Source organism: Helianthus annuus, chromosome 7 (genome assembly GCF_002127325.2).
Source record: "Helianthus annuus cultivar XRQ/B chromosome 7, HanXRQr2.0-SUNRISE, whole genome shotgun sequence".
Classification (NCBI taxonomy): domain Eukaryota; kingdom Viridiplantae; phylum Streptophyta; class Magnoliopsida; order Asterales; family Asteraceae; genus Helianthus; species Helianthus annuus.
Genome location: NC_035439.2, coordinates 68,199,666 through 68,200,665, shown reverse-complemented (window position 1 = coordinate 68,200,665; position 1,000 = coordinate 68,199,666). Strand labels below are relative to the sequence as shown.

Genomic DNA, 1,000 nt, shown 5'->3' with positions numbered 1-1,000 from the left:
ACTTGTTTTTCAATGGTTTGCATGCTAGCCCGTTGGTTCCTAAGTTTAGCATCGGTTTGTAGGAACCTCTCCGCATACCTTTTTCAGATTCAGAGAAAACACGAGTGATTAGATCCTCAAATCTTTCTTTTTCTCCTTGTTATGGTTGGAAGCCTTGTTGCTCATTTTGGAGATGTTGTTGAAAGTTAGATCCTTAATTTTGATTTTCTTGGTTATTACCCCCCGATTCCCTCCAACTAAACTTGGGATGATTTCGCCACCTGGGAGTGAAAGAGTTACTTGGAGCTCCCGTTGGTCGTGGCCAGTTATTTATGTACTTTACCACTTCCGTTTGATTTTATAAATCTTTCATACAACTCCAGTTTTCATGGGGGCCGCCGCATCCTTCGCAAGTCATAACCGAAGCCATTTTGTTTAATTCAACTTTCTTTATTTTTGAAGTTAAGGCTTCGATTTGGGCTTGCAAAGAAGTGGTTTCATCCACTTTATGGGCGCTCGGGGCTCTGGATTTTGATCCCCTAAGAGTGTGCCATTGAAAACTATTTTAAGCAATTTCTTCAATTTGATTATTAATTTCCTTAGGGCGCTGATTCCAAGGAGTCCCTGGAGTTGGAAACAAGGATTTGCCTTGTGTGTGGTAAGAGTCCACTGTAAAAAGTGGGCACTTGTTGCCAATGTTCAAGGCCACGATGTAGGAATTTCCTCAATAGCTCCTTGAACCTTTCCCATGTCTCGTATAATGATTCACTATCGTCTTGAGAGTAGGAGTTAATCTCGGTCATGAGCTTGGCGGTTTTGCGGGAGGAAAATATTTGTAGAGAAATTTTTAGGCAAGTGTGCACGGACCCACTTGGGAGGGTGTTTAGCCAAGCTTTTGCTCAGTCTTTTAAGGAAAAAGGGAACATGCGGAGCCGTATGGCATCGTTGGAGGCTTCGTTGATCCGAAAGGTGTCACATATTTCCAAAAAGTTGGTTATATGTAAATGGGGATCTTCATCGG

At 42.3% G+C, this 1,000-nt stretch overlaps 1 non-coding gene across 1 annotated transcript; it reads left to right on the top strand.

Moving 5' to 3' along the window:
* Window positions 1-681: 681 nt before the first annotated feature.
* Window positions 682-788, top strand: LOC118480758. Its single transcript, XR_004863735.1, has one exon. It is a non-coding gene; the product is annotated as a small nucleolar RNA R71 (small nucleolar RNA).
* The last annotated feature ends 212 nt before the right edge of the window (window positions 789-1,000 follow it).